An 18857-nucleotide genomic window follows, 5' to 3' on the forward strand; every position below is an offset into this window, starting at 1 on the left:
AAATGAAATTTTATTGATTAGTGGATGTTATGCTTTAGATATAAGGTATTCCCATAAAGCTCATGTGTGAGACAATGCAAGAAGACTTAGAGGGGAAATGATTGGGTTATGAGAACCTGAACTTAATCAGTGCATTATTCTTCTGAAAGGGATTAACTGGTTGGTAACTGTAGGCAGGTGTGGTTGAAGGAGGTGGGTCCCTGGGGCGTGCCTTTGGGGTTTATCTTTTGTCATGGTGAGGCCAGTTTTCTTTCTCTGCTTCCTGGGGCCATGTCCTTGGCTGCTTTCCTTTGCCATACACTGATGCCATGATGTTCTGCCTCATCTCAGGCCCCAAGGAACGGAGTTGGAATCTTATGGATTAAAACCTCGGAAAATGTGAGTCCCCCAAATAAACTCTTCCTCCTCTAGTTGTTCTTTTCAAGTCTTTTGTTAGCATCAGTGAAAAATCTGGCTAAAACAGTGGGTCTCATGCTTCACTCTGCAGGGAATTCTGAAGAAGGTGGCAATGGGAGCCCTCTGTGTATCTTTATAGGTTACAGTATGCAAACCTCAGAAGGGAGAATTAGGTCCTGTGCAAAACACTAACACATATTGAAAACATTCATAAAGATAAGTTTGTTCCAAGTGGACTACTAACTGCTAGACAACAAAGTTCTCATTTACAATAAAAAAAAAAAATGGGTCATTTAAACTAGGTTACCAGCAAATGAAAATGGGAATAGGGAGGCTTATTGAACCTAGGGCCTCACATATGCTAAGCATATACTCTACTACTGAGCTACATGCCTAGCCCCTACTTATGTGTTTTTAAGATGTTTATAGATCATTCCATTTTATTAGAAGAAAAACAAAAGTTTATTTGGGGGCCTGAAGTTTTCTACTGCTTTTCATGAAGGGAGGAGACCATTTTCGCTGAGAAAATAGTCTTGCCAGGATGTTAATGACAGTAAACATACAAACCTAAAAGTCATGGAAACCGGAAGCACACAGGCTTTAGAAGAATATAAGCAGAAGAGAATTCTTTGGGATCAACATGTTACTGGTCAAAGCCTGAGCCCTAACATTCAGAAGTTTGGTGAAGAAGATGAATAGGAAAGACAATATTCATGGTACTGAGACCTAAGGAGCATGGTCTGTCAAGAAACATTATGTTCTTATATGGAACAAGCGTTTTATAAAACCAATGGTGTCCATTTTTCATCTTGTTCTGCCCCTTTCACCCTTACCAAATGGATCCAAATACAGAACACCTATTAACTCTGCAATTCTAAAATAAGCATTGAGTCATCCTTTTTCTTCAGGTTCAATCAACTCAGCTTCTTAGACTTCTCTTGAGTCAGGAAGCTTTACAGGCGCTTGTCATTTCTGATTCATTCACTCTTTTGTTCTGCATCTTAAAAGCTCAGCAGGTTTGGAATTGATAACAGAGTTGCAGTCATTTCCAAAAGCAATCAACAAGTTTCTCTCAAGCACCAGTGTAGTGCACTGCACAGCAGCATGCTGAGAGTGTGCTGACCACAGAGCTACCATGTAAGAGTTCTGGAAAAGAAAGGGACAACATCGCTCTGCCACCAAGGCTCTCACAGTCTGATTCTATGACTGGATGGCACTGTACCCATTAGTCTCTAAGAAGTAAGAGTGAGGATCAAAAGCTGACAAGTGGCTGGATGGGTCACCACTCCTTCCCATGTTCTACAGCTGTGAAGTATCCATCTCTGACCAATTTGTTGGATTTCAAACTCCCAGTCCCGCAAACATCTGTGGTCAACGGAAAGGGAAACCAATAGGCTACCTTAAAAAGTGATGCCTATATTTTATTTTAAAAGTTCCAATGGTAAAAATGACTTTATAGTAAAAAATACATTCCTGTCCTTCTCATCCTGGGTTTCTAGTCCTCACCTTTCCAGGGATAATCTCTATTCCCATATTTTTGCATCCCATTTTTGAAACAATCTGTTGCAATATGGGTGTAAATTATGCACTCACACCGGTCCCTTTAAAATTCAATTAATAATTTTATTTTAAGCATAGTTTTAGATTTATGGAATAATTAAGAAACAGTTTCACAAGTTCACCACTGTCTCCCACCCCACCCCTATTCTTGTGTAGTGTCTCCTATTATTAACATCTTGTGTTAGTTTAACTTTTGTTAAAATGAATTACTTTTGACACATTATCTTTAACTATAGACTACAGTTTGCATGATAGTTTACACTTTGTGTTTTGCATCTCTAGGGAATTTGACAAGTGCATAACCACAGGAAACCACCTTTATAATTTGTATACAGAATACTGTCATTTCATTGCTCTAAAAATTTCCTGTCCTTCATCTCTTCATCCTAACTCTCCGTATGCCCAAACCCATGGCAACTAATCTTCTTATTGTTCCTATGGTCTTGCAAAATGTCACATAAATGGAATTATATAGTTTATGGTCTTTTAAATTTGGATTCTTTCTTACCAATATGCATTTTAAAGTTCTATATCTTTCCATGGCTTGATAGTTCATTTCCTTTTATCATTGAATAAGAGTCTACTTGAAGTATGGACAACAGTTTGTCCATTTATCTATCAAAAAACAACTTTATGTTTCCATTTTTTGTCAGTTGTGAATAAAATAGTTATAAAATATTTGTGTGCAGAATTTCAAAATATTTGGGTAAATATCTAAGAGCATAATTGTTGGATAGTACAGTAAGACTATGTTTAGCTTTATAAGAAATTTCCAAACAACCAAAGTGGCTGTACATTCTTATCAGTAATAAACCAGTGTTTCTGTTGTTCCACATTCTTACTAACATTCAATGTTATCAATTTTTTGGATTTTGACTATTCTAATAGGTATGTAGTGTATTCCATTCTTTTAATTTTCAGTTCCCTAATTATATATATGTATATATATATATGGTCTTTTTTTACATACTTATTTGTATCTGATATTTTCTTTGGTGAGGGATCTGCTTAGGTCTTTTGTCCAAGTTGAAAATCCTGATTTTTCTCTTCTCATGATACATGCTATTCATGTGGTTATTGGCAGAATATTAGGACAGTGTCTATAGTTACATGAAACCGGTTTCTCTTATGTATCAGTCCTACCCGATCTCTGACTAGGCCCCCTATTGCACTTTGGGTCAAGCTCTTCATTTTATTCTTCTGCCTCTCGCTATCAGCATATCCATTTCCTCACAGCATCAGCTCCAATTATCACCAGAAAGAGGATCACTGTCCTTCCTCTTTAAAATCCAATTCTGTTTATCTTTTCCTTTTCTTGGCAGCTGAGCAAGTCTCTGTCTTGATATGATTTATGTTCTCTTCTATATGGAGAGGTGATTTTCTCATTGTTCTACTACCTTCTCACATGACTGCCCTAGTCCAGAGGTCTCCAGAGAGGTACTTAGGATAGTCAAATTGGTGCAGTTTTATTATCAATTACCTTTAAGCAGCTGGAATTTGAAATATAAATAGTTTCTCAGAATCTCTTGCTACATTGAAATTGGTGATCTTATTTGAAAGGTGAATATGTGAAGTTAACATGACCAAGAAATTTTATGTACAGTGTGAACAGAAAAAGAACTTAGGTTATAAAACAATAACAGAAAGTATTTACTTTAGGTCTAAGGAAAAAAGCTTTATAAAAAAAATTAGAGAATGGGTTTAAACTTCTTTTAGTTTCTTGACAAAGAGATCATGGGCAATTGTAGAGTAGAAAGATTTGAGATTGCTGGCCACTCCAGAAACCTGTCTCTGAGAATTATGATCTTTAAGATAGGGATGGGGGTACCTGCAGAATGTCATTATGTTCTCTGTCAATGACCACAATAGATTAATCATGGAAAGAATTGATTCAGACATGAAAAATCAGTTTTTATTCCCATAAATGTGCCATTGGAATTTGGAGAGCTCAGTCTCTTACCTGAGACACTGGGCTGGGAAGTAATCCATCTAGACGGAAATGGATATCATTTTCCATCATGTGCCTCAGAAGTCACCAAAGCCATCTAGAATTTGAAAAACCAACTGATACTATCAAAAATACAAGAACACATAACCATGGTGTCCTGGGGATCAGAGTTACTGATTCCTGTCAAAACTGTCTGTCCTTCCTGATCTCAGGTTCTGGCCAAAGCCACTTCTGTATTAGCTATGCTGAGTGTGCTTCTGTAGCTTTAAGTTAAGTGCACTTTAATTCACAAAGAGGTAAATTATAATATCTGGAATAGTTTAGGAGAAATTCAACCCCAAAACAGAGGAAATGAGTAACATTAGAATTGTTCTGCTTCTCAACTGAGTGAAAAGTACTTTTCTTAGGCAAGAGTTAAAATACATAAGTACATTTATCGTATGCAGGACTTCTACCTTGTAATTGGTACAGATAACATTGTAAGTAAAAGGTATAATATTTTAGCATGTTATAACATCCTACTGCTAAAAATCCCAATAACAATTTTTAAATCCTATGTGTATTGGATACTTACTATGCATCAGGCAGGTAAGCACTGTGTATGCATTTACTCTACTATTTCAACTTCATAAAACAGGACTATGATTTGGAGTATGAATTGACTATGGATTAAATTATCTTATTTCTATTTCAGAGAAAGAACAATGGGAAAACCATATAAATAGTCTCTCTATGTCTTTTATCTTCTTCTGATTATAACCTAGTTTGCTTCTGTATCTCTTAAAATAAAAAGGCCAAATCAAGCCAAATATTCTAAATGTGGCCCATACGATATAGATGTATATATAGTATAGATGTTGATATAACAATGGGATTCTTGATAAATCCATGATAAGTTGAAAATATCTTAAGTCTAAATGCATTTAATACACCTAACCTACCAAACATCCTGGTTAGCAACACAGTACACTATAGCATATCAGTTGTTTGCCTTCCCAATACATGATGTCATGCAGCTGTGGCTCACTGTCACAACTCATCTCCATGTAGAACTTCTCTGCAGCCACAAAGAACTGCTATTCTGCAAACAACCTAAATCCCCATGCTTTAATTTTTAAATTTGTTAATCCCTGTGCTTTTGTCCTTAACCAGCTACTTCTCTCTTCAGCCTTCAAGACACCTCCCAAGCTTCTTCTGATTTTCTCCTAGAATGCACCCAAAACTCTTTGCTCTAACTCTACAATAACCCCTTCCACCAATAACCCCTGTCTTGAGAAAGAATCAGCATTTCATGATTCATTAAACAGGAAGTAAAGGAGAATTCAAAGATGATTACAAATCTCCTAGTTGCGGATACTTTGTGGACAGTATACCATTAAACAAAGAGAGACCACAGTGTTGGAGGGAGATGGGCAGGTAACAGGAAGAGGCTTTGCACAAGGGGTGTGAGAAATTTTTGAGACAGGCAGCTGGAAGCGCAGCCTCGGGCTACATTCAGCGTGGAAGCATCAGGACCCACACTCATTGATACTGATGGCTTTTAGGACATGGACTGCCATCAGTCACTTTTCTCACCTCTCCTCATTCTCTTGACAATTTTAATTATCCTAACTAGGGAACTTAGCCAATTTTCCTGATCAATTCCATTTTGTTGGTTTCTGCCTATCAAGATAATGTTGCCTCTGGACTGGTCGATCCATCACAGGCTTCAACTCTCTGCCATTCACAGATGGAATATTCTGGCACTCTTTCTTTACCTAGGTGGTTAAAAATGTTGAACTGGACCAAAGCTGACACCCCAGCTCACCAGCACTGAGGGATGTACCGCTGTTTCACACTCTGTGCCACCTTGGATAAATGATCTAATCCTTGGATAAATGATCTAATCCTCTTAATCCTCTTCACCTCCATCTGCCTACCCTTCTCTGCTTTGCTTTTGTTCCATTGATTTGACCCTTTTCAACCACCTGATCTAGTTTGCCTCTGTATCTCTTAAAATAAAAAGGTCAAATCAAGTCAAATATTCTAAATGTGGCCCATACGATATAAAGCCCTCTGGCTTCTAGCTGGACCTGCCGGTGGAAGCTACAGGAAAGAAACCTTAGGAATGGGAGGAAATAGAAGCTAATGTGTTTCTTTCCCTTCTTCAACTTTTGAATTCTTCCAATGGCCTCTCTTTTCATGCTATCCTCCTTCCTGGGCTCCTACCCTTTTGGGCTCTGTGACGTCTGCCCCCTTTTCATCCCTTCATGCCTAGGGGTGGTAATGGGCTTGACATACCTGTTGCTACCATTTGTCCCACTCACACCTGTTCAGAAGGTCTGTAAAATTCTCTTCCAAATCCCAGGTGGGAATCTTGTTGTTTACGGCCATAAGCCTGACTGATACATTGCCAGTTTGACATTTTAGGTGCCTCTCTTATGTGATTTTCTAATATGACCCAGTGAAATTGTTATTATAAAAACCTTATAGCACTTCACTAAAATAGCTATTATCCCATCCCATTCTTTTCTATCAAAGAATAGAAAAAATTACTGGGATCAGAGAGCACTCCAAACCCTTGTTTTCCTTAGTACAAGTTATTTGGTTCCCATCTCCTCACTGTGAAAACCAAATCATTATATAAGTCAGAGTAGCCCCTCCAAGTAGAAACAATACACCAACTTGCAAATGACTCATCTAGAGTAATCAACTGTAATTTAGCCACATTCACATTCCATAGTCCAAGTGCCAAACCCTAGGCACCGCTTAAATGACGGGCATTATCGGGGATGAAGGTTACTCTGATTTTAGCTCCTTCCCATCAATTGTGGCCCAGCTAAACAAGATAAGGTTAGGTATTTACAGTCTCAATCTTTTTGTTTTATTAGCATAGAAAGAAAAAATACTTGGCAACAAAGGAGTCTCATTCTTGCCCTTGTGGGGTTGACCTAATTGGTTAGCTCACTGTAGCAGTAGTAGATGTGATGCTGTCCTCATGATCATCCAGTAAAATAATGTCCTAATGAATCTTTGCTTATAGAAAATATTTTAAAAATCAGGACAATTTACCACATATAGGCACATATTCTCTATGGCTAAATTTTAGAAGGAAATTTTTTACTCTAAGCTTTGAGGGTAGACTCCCTAGATTTGACCTTGGATGTCCTGAATTTTAGACCTAATATAGAATCCTTAGCTTCTTTCTGAATATTATAAGGCTAGATTATAGAGAATGAGCAAAAATTTGTATATGGATTAACAAAGAAGACAGTTTATTGCAGAGGTTAAAAGTGAAGATTCTATAATAATTCTGAATTTGAGTATTGGGTTTTATATTTATTCTCATCACCACCTTGGATAAATGATCTAATCCTCTTAATCCTCTCTCTAAACAGAGATAAAAACTATTTCACTGAGTTGCAGAGTTCAGAAAATGGTTTATATCAGGTGCTTAGCACAGTGTCTGTCCTGCTTTATAAAGGTCAGCTTTGACCTGGATATGAAACACAACATCTGTAACCATTAATGCAGCAGATTAGCCTATGGTGCTAACAACTGTGTGGTCATGTGGTCAGTGCACCATGGAGGCCAAACCACCTTATTCTGATTCATGGCCTCAGCTTCACCCAGCAAGGACATAAGTATGCCAGAATAAATCTATATCCATTACTGGAGAAAAAAATCAAAATGTTTGCCCCAAGGCTGGTCAATCACTAAGGTCACCCCCATATAGAAAGGACAATGTTAATACTAGGTCCCTCTGCTCAAAAATCAAATGTGTACCTGCAGTTAACCGTAATGATTGAAAGAATTTTCAATGAATTAGTGAAAACTTTGTGAAAGAGCAACATTAGATGGGAAAGGAGTTTCACAGGTTTTAAGGAGCAGCTCAGTGAGGCTACTTCCAGAGAGCTAGGTATTAGAAAGACCAAACGTGACCAGAATAATTAGGATCTATGATGTCAATAATAAGCCATGTTTTCATATTCATTTCCTTACATAACAGGAGAGGTGTAAATTGGTTTCCTTTCCAGTAAAGAAGCACTCTTGAGTAGAAATTAAAAACAAAGCTGGAAAATAAACACTCTTTACTGTTGCCTACACCACTTCTGCCAAATGTTGTATAAATAATAAAAGAATATTAGTTTCAGATTATCAGTTTGCCAGGGGCATAGCACAGCAAAAACAAACATCTCCTGGTAATGTGGTTTCCACGATGATGTATGAATATGGTAGAAAGGTGATAATATGCAAACCTATGAATAAAAGGATTTGATTCATTCTGCTTCCTGCCTTGGCATCATTTGGCACAGGCAAGTGTAAGAGGTCCCTTGGTAGGAAATGGGGACCTACCAATGCCTCACTGAATTAGCCTGGTGAGAACAGACCACAATATTAGAACTTTCTCATCATTTGAGGCTTTCCTCAATTTTAGAGCTCTTTACAATTACAAAACTCATCATGTTAAGTAGAAAATCAAATTACCATCTTGCTTGCCTGTGAAAGAATGAGCACATCCATCATCATTTAGAATTATTTTTTATACCCAAGGTTAGCAACAGTGTAGCCTTTAACAATTTTTAAGGACTGTATACTCTTTTGTGTACTTGTACTTATAGTATCTCTCTAAAGGGTAGAAAAAGTCAGAAGAGCCAAGAAAATTATTCACCTTGCTATAGAGCCTTAAAGATACTAGAATGACTTAGCAGGAGAAACAGCAAAGGGTCCGCTCACGGAAAAACGCACACCACAGTGTTTAGCATCCTTTGAAGTTCTTACCAAGTTGACACATATTTTCTGTTTAAAAGGAGATTATCCGTCCCATCCCCACAATTTGAACCACAAATTTCTTCCTATTGACCAAGTCCATATTTCTCCATTCTTGCCCCTGCTCTTTACCCTTTTTATTTCTTTTTCTTTTTCTTTTTTAGCTCATCTGAGAGCATAGAACAGGAGCCTCTGTCTGCCACAAGAATACCCAGAGTACCTCTATCAATGTAGACATTAAAAGAGTAATTGTGCAAGGATCAAAAAAGAATGAGATTTTCTTTTTTCAAACGGTGTTTCGCTAAATCTTTAGTCCTCTTGGGCACATGTTGCTGACTTGTTTCAATTCCCACCTCATTCCCCAACTTTTCCCCTCCATAACTCCTTTAAGTCTTTCCTTAGATCTTACCTTCTTAGTGAAGTCTCCCTTATCCACCTTTTCAAAACTTACACACTTCCCTCAACACTTGGTAGGGAAGGAGCGCTATTGACCCTCTATCTCACTTTAATTTTTTTCCCTTACTTTCTAAAATAGCATATACCTTCTTTATTTGTGTTTGCTGCTTATGACCTATCTCTCCCTACTAGAATATAAACTCGACTAGGGGCAGGGGTCTTTGTTTAGTGCACTGATGAATTTGTAAAGAAATATATGTTGAGCAGAAGAATAAAAAAATGATTTTCTTTTGTCTTCCTGTGGGTAAGTAACTCGGTTCTTAACAAGCATCACAACCAACTCCAATTTTAACTTGCAGAGAATGGTCAGCGAAAAAATGTTAACATACGTGTGCTGAACACCTTATTTTGCAGAGAGAAATGGAAGCATATTTCAATAGAGATGTGAAAAGCTGCTAAAGGTCTAGCACTGAACTTACTAATAGTGTGTAACAAATTATTGGGTTTTAGAAATTCAATTTAGTGCTCAACATGTGCCATTTCGCCACCTGCATACACAAGAGTGACACCCACACTCGCTTGCTCTCCGCCAGCTCCACCTTTTATCCTCCTCCTCATTAGCCAACACCTAATTACATACTAATTGGCTCAGAGAACACAAGCTTGTTATTGTACTAAAAACACTCAGAGCTCCCCCACAGACAGATTCTCATGAAAACCAAATATAAAAGGAGTTGGCCCCATGCCTGGTTTTCATTAGGACTAAGCTAGATTCTTCTAGGTCCTGGCCACACAGATTAGTGTTTGTTTTCATGCTTCTGTTAAGTCATTTTTTTTTTTTCAGGGACACATTACTAGCTAAAGGGACCAACCCGTATTTGAGTCTTTTGTGTGGGCAGCAATTTCAGAAATAAAAGACCTTTAAAAATGACCTTGGATATCATGTGATTGCTTCATTAGTCAGAGACACATAGATCACCAGGAACACTTTTTTTCATCAGGCTTACTGTTGTTCTCCTTTTGTGATCCCTGGATATCAAAATGTTCAAACTGAAACTATCTAGAATTGGACAAACTGACTTTATAAATATAATGGAACTTGAACGTGGAGCTATCTTTGCTGAACTCATTTTTCTTCCAATGGAAGACACACCAAACAATTCCTATCATCACAACATAACGAAATGAGCTGTGACTAATGACATAGAATATTAGGAGTCTGATTTGAGATGCATTTTTGCAAAGCTGTCAAGTTTTTCTCAACTAGATTCTGGTATTGTAATTACCAGTGAGGATGGGTGCAGCCACCTGGAGGAGGAGATGGAAATTTAGAACAGAGTGTCCAAATGAGGACCACTTGTGGTACTTCAAATTGGCTGCAGACTGCTCTCCCACTCCCCTGGTGTGGGAGAGGTGGAGGCGACACCAGGGAGAAGATGCTTGCCATATAAGGAAACAGACTGCCATATCAGGGCAGGAAAATTAGGAACAAGGAGGGATGGAAACCCATCAAGCTATATCTGTCTACCAAAATGAACTACCAGCTAACTTCAACTGTATACATAAAGGAGATTCAGAATCTCGGAGAGAATCCATGTGCAAATCATTGTCATTTTGCTTTAAGGGTATAAGGCGGGGGCTGAAATATGGATTACCTAGTTGGAGATTTAGATTCTTAGAATATCATTTAATCAAGCTTCACTGCAATGTTGGGATCTCATATGTAATATCTTTTCACATCTCAGTTGAAATGTGTTATATTATTATTCTATCTCTGAACAACTCCAATGATGGAAGCTACTTGATAATCAAGTCATTTTAGAAAAGGTTTTATTTTTGTATGTCTTTAAGTATCATAAGTGACGTTAACTATTGTATAAGTATACTGGAACTTTACATTTATATATGTTTGATGTGTTCTTTTTCATTTGAACTTTGTACACATTCTAAGATTGGTTAACATTTCTACCATTATTAGTAATGGGTAAAAAATTACAAAGGATATTACACAGCATTAAGAGCATGGTAAGGTCTAAATAGGTATTAGTTGAATGAACATATCTTTTTTTCACCTGTTTCATCTATGCTGGGACCTTCTTTGGTGAGCATATTGCCCTGGTTCTTAGTTGCAGACAATAGAACCTACTTTAGCATGTTTAAACTAAAATGGAATTACTAAGGGGCATTAATAGCTCACACTCATTGGATGGCCTGAAGAATCAGACTCTAAGCTAAGCTTCCTGGAATTCCCCAAACAACACCACACAATCGAGTGATTTATTACATAAGCTGCTGCCTCCAACAGGATTCCAAAGTTCTGGGTCAGAAAGTTCCTGTTGCACCCTTCAGAGCTTACAGGAGGAGCATGATCCAAACCAATGTCCTTCACCTGTCTCCCTCCATGCATAACATTGCAATCAAAGTCCTGTTGAGTGCATCTGATTGTAGACTCTTAATTCATATTGTCAAAAGGAAAGCACAGAGCTGAAACTCCAAGCCTCTTGTGTTCCAACCAAAGAAGATTTAAAATCAGACACCAAAAGTCATGCAAGAGGACTTTATTACAAGTTAGAGTGAGGTGAAAATAAAGTAAAAAGAAAGTGAGGCTTAAGCAAAAAGCACTCTCAAGGGAGAGAGTGGGCCATCTCCAAGCAGAGAACGACAAAGGAGATAATGCTGTCCCCAATTTTATGACTGTTTGACATTTACCAGGAGAACTCGGGACCACCTTCCATACTCTTTGCCAATCAGGTGTTCAACTCCACCTTCATGTCAGGTAGTGGAGTTTTTGAGCCTAGTTGCTTCTCTCCGGAACTGTCATGGTGGCCATTTTATTTAGGGGGGCTTCATCTACAAGTCAGTCCCATGTTAATGTGGATACTGGGGTCAATTGATGATCAGAAGTTACCTTAGGACACCTATACAACTAAAGGTATCTTCCTTCCCAAATAAATGGAGACACCTTTAGTCATAATTCCTAGCTTCATGTCAACATCAATAAACCCTGTCAACAGTTAGTCCCATTAATCCTTTTCTCTTGACATATTTCCCAATTAGCTCCTTTTGCTTCTGTTTCTTTTCTTCAAATTAACTACCACACTAAGCTTTTTTGTTAACTTTGAAAGTAGTTTAAAGAAGACCCTAAAGTAATTTAAAGAATACTTGTGACCTTGCCTTCATTTTACTACTCATTGCTAGCTACTACCTAACAGTATCAGGAATCTCTTCCAAGGGAAATTTAGGAATAAACTTTTTAAGTTTTCATTCCTTTATACACATGACAGGAGTTGGAAATTCAGATAGTCTGACATAGTACAGTGAGAGAAAAGAAAAAGCTATGAGTTGGGACTTGAGCAACAGCTTGAAGGGGCAAAGGACTTGGCTGAACTGAATTCTTCCTACTGATTCTCTCATCAGTCAGACATTTCCAGGTCACTCTGATAACATCCCACTTTCAACCTAAATTCTTCTTGGTTTTATGTCACTTATCCAAACTCATAGAAATAGAGAGTATAATGATGGCTAACAAGGGGGGGAGTTGGGAAGATGCTGGTCAAAGGACACATGTACCTTATATTCCATTATTAATACTTGCATAAAATTCCACTATTTGAATACAAAAGGTGAAATCATCCTAAATATTCAATAATTCAAAATTTGTTCTGTATTTCAAAAAAATTCAAATTTTGTATTATTGGATATCGTACCTGGTCAATAGAGTAATGACAGCCCAGATTTTTGGAGTGAGAGGAGCCTTCTCTCTCCACCAAACAAGACAACAAAGACTGTTAAAACTGTTTTTGTACTTTCTTTAAAATCATTATTCCTCTTTTTATGTGTTTTCATTATTTTTGAATGAGAAGTCATTTGCAAGAGGCGGCATCAGAGCCTGCTGACAAGATGGTAATTTTAGAGACTCATGCCAATGATTGATTTTTGTAATTCTTAAAATACCAAGCTACTAGTGGAGTGCTTTGCCAGAAGTAAGGACTCAATAAATATTCATTGAATGAGTAAATGAAGAATCGAATATCCTCCTTTCCCTTCTTCTCTTTATTCTTCATCTAAAATAGTTGTTGCACATTTAGATTCTTTCATTTCTTTGGAAATGTTTCCCCTCTGGAATTTTCTTTTTTCCATTACATCTCAGAACCTCTAAACTCTCAAATGGGCAAGGTTACAGGAAAGTGTTGCTGAAGTCTTTTCACATTACAATCTGGAAGAGGTACCAGATTGCTTTTGTAACATGCAAAGTTGATGACAATTTGGGACATAAAGACAAATACAGTTCATATACTTCAGGTCACTGCTACTCATCACCCAGTTTCCATGCCTCATAAGTTAGATTAGATTCCTTGACTCCTTGGTGACCCAACCTTCTCCAGCAGAATTGATTATCTCTCTTTGTGCCAACACTTTGCTTCTGTAAACCATGCACAGGAATCTTATTGTCTACTATGACTATTTTATATCCTGACCCCTCAAATGAGGGTAATTAGGACAGGAATTATATCCTACTAATTTCTCTGTTTCCAGTACCTACTATGTGGTTGATATATAATAGTTTAAATAAATGGATGAACTAATAATTAATTGGTATAACAAACTAAACACTGGTTTTTCATAGCTATTTGTTGCTGGGTTCCTGTGCCTCAGCCACCTTGGTTGTGCTGCTTTTATCTAGTCTGACTTCTCCTCCTCCATTGCAATTTGCTTCTAATCTCAGTATCAAGTCTAACCAATAGGAGAGGGTTGATGAAGTTTACTTCAAGACTGATGTGAGAGGGCTGGGGATGTGGCTCAAGTGGTAGTGTGCTCGCCTGGCATGCGTGCGGCCCGGGTTTGATCCTCAGCACCACATACAAACAAAGATGTTGTGTCCGCTGAAATCTAAAAAAATAAATAAATATTAAAAAATTCTCTCTCTCTCTCTCTCTCTCTTTAAAAAAAAAAAGACTGATGTGAGGAAGAAGAAAACGAGGCCTTGAAGAATTTTCTGAGGTCACTCAGGATAAACTGTACATTTTACTATCAAATTCCAAAGGGTAAAAGATTGTGGTGAAACAAACAAAGTATTAGAGACTTAGGAAAATTGCTGCAGAGTCAGGACTTGTGTCCAATTTGTTGTACAAGAAAAACATGAGGCATGGAGCAGGAAGCAAACCAGTTTCTAGCTTCAACTCCTTCAGAGTTCTCCAACAACATGGGGTGAGCCTACTTTTTAAAATGGCACCTGCTCACCATTCCTGGTCTCTTTTCTTCCAAACACTGCCTCTTGGCAGATGCTCCAGCAGCATCCAGCAAGTTGAGAATACTTCATATAATGTGCTAGTTTTAAAAACATTTTTTTGGGGGATGGAGGGAATAATTATAGACTTACAAGAAATTACAGAAGAAGAGGTCTCATGTACCCATCGCCCAGTGGTGACGTTTCCCAGCGATGACATCCTGTATAACTACAGTCTATTATTGAAATTGAGAAACTGACTATGCTGTTACCTCAGTACATTTTCCCAGGTTGTCCCTTCTGCTTATAATAATGCCCACTGCCAAGCTCAGCTCAGGTATCACCTCCTTTAATGATCTTTTTTTCCCCTTAATTTCTGTTCCCATTGTATCCTGTATTTATTTCTATCACAGATATCTTAATAATCTATGCCTTAACCTGCATGAAAGATGAGCTTCTTATTAATGGCACAATTCATGTTTAAGTTATTATATATATCCTTATTGTTTTGTCGAGTGATGGGTACATTATAGTGAATATTTATTGAACAAATGAACTACTAAATGAATGTTCTAAGACAACTAAAGAAATTGTAATATGTATGGGAAAAAAAGGATTATTTAAGAGATACTACTTGCAACCCTTGGTGGTTAGTTACGTGAGATGAAGACTGCAAAATGAGAGACGAAGAATGGAGATAACATTGGGATTCTGTAACTTATTAGGTATGTTGAATAGTGTTGGCTGTCTCTCCAGGATCCACTTCAACTTTGCTGGTCGATCCAGGCCTACAGTCTTGGCTCTGGTGGCAGATAATTTGACAAAAGTTTAGATCATCAAAATGCTTTCCAGGGAATGTGGATCATTTTAGGGATTGTTGTCTGATCTAAGCAGTACTCGTTTCATAGAGTCTTCCTCCACCCCAAAGAGGGTTTTTTTTTTTAAAATCTTTCTTCTGATCTTGAAATGAAAAAAAAAATTATGAATCAGAAGTTGCTGTAGCACCCCTAAAACTCCAAGGGATGAAGCTGGCTTTACTGGAAACCATGAAATGGTAGAGTTGAAAGAAGGTAAAGCTGGAGGACACATTATATACCCTAAATCCAGCCATGCCTGGAGAAAATTCTTTACCTTGGATCCCTGAAGGAGATGGCACCTTGAGTGAATAAATTACTTCTTTCATTAGAGCTATTTTGGATTGATAATTCTTCAAAGACAGAGCCCTGATATTCAAAAGTTCTGCTAAATGGTGTCAGAATCCTCTGGGTTTTTAATTTCCTCATTCAGAATTGTTCTTTTAACAAGATTTCTACTTAAAGGGTCCAGTCAAGCTAGGCTTCTCCTTTTGAAAGCAGAACATGGCAAAGATACCAAGTTCAGATGGTTCCTCAGGTGGTTCAACTTTTTTAGGAGACATTAAAGCCCCAAACATGCATTTTAGTCTTCAAGAAGTCCTGGTTTTTAAACCTGGTTTTGTCTTCAGGACTTGCTCATTTCTCACTTATTAAAGCCTCCATTCTACAATCTAACAAATGAAAACAAGAACATCTACTTTATTTCTCTGAAAATAACATGGGATATCAATTGTAAAACATGATATCTAGCACGCAAAAAATGGATGGAGAAGAAAAAGAACAAGAAACAAAGAAGAGAAATAAGGACAGAAAAGAGAAAATAAAAAGAAAGAGAAAAAGATACAGGGCTTTATGTATTCTATCAAGTAGATCATAAACTTGATTATAATAGATAAAAAATCTACAACATTAAGCATACATCTCATTGTCTCTGCCAGTCTGTTTTTCATTTATACAACACATCAGGATATTGTCAGTCTCACTAATGAAGGAGAACATTATATAGTGGTAATAAGTACGTTATTCTCCTGCTTCAGAAATGGGAATTTCAACTCTAGGTAAGTTTTTCATCTTTTTTCTCTTTTACCAAGCCCTTTAAACTTTTTGTTTTGTTGAGTTTTGTTTTTGTGGTGCTAGAGATGGAACCCAGAGTCTTGTACATGCTAAGCAAGTGATCTACCACTGAGCTACATCTGTAGCCTCTTTTTTACATTTTTTTAAAAAATTTCTTTATATTTAAAGAATTATAAAGGATGTGAGTATGTTTTTTTTTTTTGCTGAAGCAATAGAATAACAAGTCAGAACTTAAAATACTTAGTAGATTCATATTAAATAATTATGCCATAACTACATATTGATTTTTAAAATGCGAATGATTTTTCTGATGAACAACCCTAGAGTATTATGATTAGGAACACTTGGACCTGTGTTATCAGGACTCATCTTACATAAAAATATGGGCTTATTGTTTAACTCTTTAGACCTATAGGCCAGGAATATTTTATTTTAAAATATTATTTCAAATAATATTTTATTTTATTGTTTCAAATGTATGGTAAAGCACAAAAATAATGTAATAGAGACTAGGTTTCCAATATTCAGACTTGAGAGATATTACTATTTTACCACATTTGCTTTATTTTTGTAGCCACATAAAGAAATCAGACAAACTGCCAAACCCCTTCTCTCTGTTCTTTCTCCTGTGTTCTAGAGGTATCTACTATGGTGTAATTGATGTGCAATATTGCTATGTGTGACTTTGTACACTTTCCACTTAGGCATGTGTTCATTTAATGCATTAGGAGACTGTTTTTAAATAGCTTCATAAGTAATATCCCATAGGAAATATGCTTTTTGAATTTTATTTTCTCACTCATTTCATTTTGGGGATTTCTTCATCATGATACATGCAGATCTGGTTAAAATAGCACAACTGGTTAATGGTATTTGTTGTATGAATAAAGTATAGTGTATTGATCTCTTTCTTTCTAAGGTACAGTTAATTTGTCTCCACTTGCTATAACAACACTGAAATGCATATTCTTGTACAATTCTTGAAATTCATTAATCCTAATTATCTAGATACCTACACATAGACTTTTTTGGTTCATTAAATGTTAACTACGCTTACACTTTTCCATGTATGACCAAATTGTAGTTCAAAGTAGTTGCAACAACAAATACACAAACAATATGATACCTTCTATTTTTTTAATTAAAAGTTGCATGTACTTAGAAGCACTAAGAGTATCAATAAAATGGTTATAATTCGGTTTTTGTTTTGCTTTTTTTGTAATTACAGAGCTGTGTTCATTTAATAAGACAATTCTTTTGTATAAGCTACATCAGAGACAACTGAAGATGAAAAAACTATGAAACTTATATGGAACTAATTTGTACTGGGCATCAATATGAATCTGCTTTACATCCATGCCAGTGTTCAACCCTCATACTCTACCATGCCAGGTTGACGACTTCCAAGACTGGACTGTTTAAAAACACATTTTATGTTTCATTAACTATACAAAAAAAAAAAAGGCACAGTACAGTTTAAATCTTTCACAGCCTTACATTTCAATATTATTTTCCTTGAATAAGAATGAGGTATGTACAAGGGAGTTAAATGTTTATACACAAGAAAAAAACTGCTGGAACCTACTTATCCATCACCATCGTCCTACTCTTCCTCTTCTTCATATTTCTCCTCTTTCTTCTCTTCCATTTTTTTTGTCCTTGACAACTTTATTTATTTATTACTATATCAAGATTACTTTTGCTTACAATGCGGTGATACCCTTTTCTTCTTGTTCCGTCAGCTCAGCAGACTACCCTTCCTTAGGCTGCTTGTCATCTGCAGCAGTGTTAGACCATACTTCTCTCAGATTCTTTACAGTGTCACCCCTGAATCCATCCTCTAGCATGCTCTCCTTCAATTCGAGGCTATATTCAGAACAGAGCAAGAAAAAGGCCCAAGAAAACCTCTTGCATCCATGGGGATCTTGAGCTTTTGTTTCCCTTTTAGAAGGGATATAGGTTTTCATTTCTCTTTAATACCAGTCCTTGCCTACTTTGGCTATATCATCAAATTTTCTTTTCTCTTTAGTAGACATGATCTTCTACCTCTGAGCATTTCTTAGAAAACTCAGAAGTTAACAGAAATATTTGGGTTCTTCATGTGCTTCTCCTGAAATTTTTGCACAAGACTGTATATGAGGATACTTTGCTTCTTGGCTTCTGAGGCTCTAATTTGCTCATATTTAGTTAGTTTTCTTTAGTGAGGCACGAAATTCCAGTGCCTGTTCAGCTGTTACTTGTCCTGGAACTGTCTTGGTGAAGCTCCATATACTGCAATTTTGTTTACATATCCTTGCCAATACTTTGTGTTATAAGGCTTAAAATTTTTTCAACCTGATGAGCAAAAAGTACTAATTGTTTTTTATTTCTGTCCCATGGGATCAAAACAAATGAACACTAACCACAAGTCATGTGGTCATACTTTTATGAAAAGTGGCTAGAAAATGAAGTCCTGGCCTGGACAACCACGTCACAGGGACCACTTCAAATTAAGAAAAAAAAAAGCACAAATTATTGGTGAACAGCTAGTTCTCTTAACCACGGACTAATGTTTCAAATGTTACCACTAAGTTTTTATTATCAATTACTGAAAGATATAGGTCAAAATTCTTCACTGTGGCACACACCTATAATCCCTGCAGCTCAGGGGGCT

The sequence above is a fragment of the Spermophilus citellus genome, assembly GCF_964194105.1.
Source record: "Spermophilus citellus genome assembly, chromosome: 14".
Classification (NCBI taxonomy): domain Eukaryota; kingdom Metazoa; phylum Chordata; class Mammalia; order Rodentia; family Sciuridae; genus Spermophilus; species Spermophilus citellus.